Consider the following 635-nt stretch of genomic DNA (forward strand, 5'->3'; position numbering starts at 1 on the left):
CTCTCTCTCTCTCTCTCTCTCTCTCTCTCTCTCTCTCTCTCTCGCCTTTCTACCTGCTGTGAGGCCTGGAGGCACAAGCAGGGTGTATGGTTGTGAACAGCCCTACCCTCTCATGGCCTCCACATCTCTTTTCACTACTGCTTCACTGAATATCAGATTGCATGCTCCATGGGGCAGGGACCTGTCCTCTTGTACTCTGCAACATCCCACATTGATTGAGCGCTGCTGTTAATATTTTAATTATTACAGCAAGCTATCCATGCACTTCATGAGTCACTGTGTTTTAAAAAAACGACCTGTGCATGACACACAGTCGAGCAGAAATAACATTCCAAACCCCCCATGCGGCAAGTCAAAATTTAAAAAGAGGCACAATAACAACCAGAACCATGAACTGAACGTGAGTGAGATTGCGAGGGAAGAGACCGCTCTGCGGTGGCTCTTGGCCTCTGAGCCGGCACCTCACCCAAACTCCGCTGCTTCTGAGTTGTTTGATCCTGCTGTTTCAGTTTTAATAAATGATGCATAGGTTTCGTGTTAGTGACCCACCTTCCTTACCCTGAAAGCTGGCTAAAAAAGGACCAAATGGCCACATACGAACATAAAAAAGTCTCCAAAGGAGGACTGGAAGCGAG

Source organism: Varanus komodoensis, unplaced genomic scaffold (assembly GCF_004798865.1).
Source record: "Varanus komodoensis strain SLA01 unplaced genomic scaffold, ASM479886v1 scaffold3, whole genome shotgun sequence".
NCBI lineage: Eukaryota > Metazoa > Chordata > Lepidosauria > Squamata > Varanidae > Varanus > Varanus komodoensis.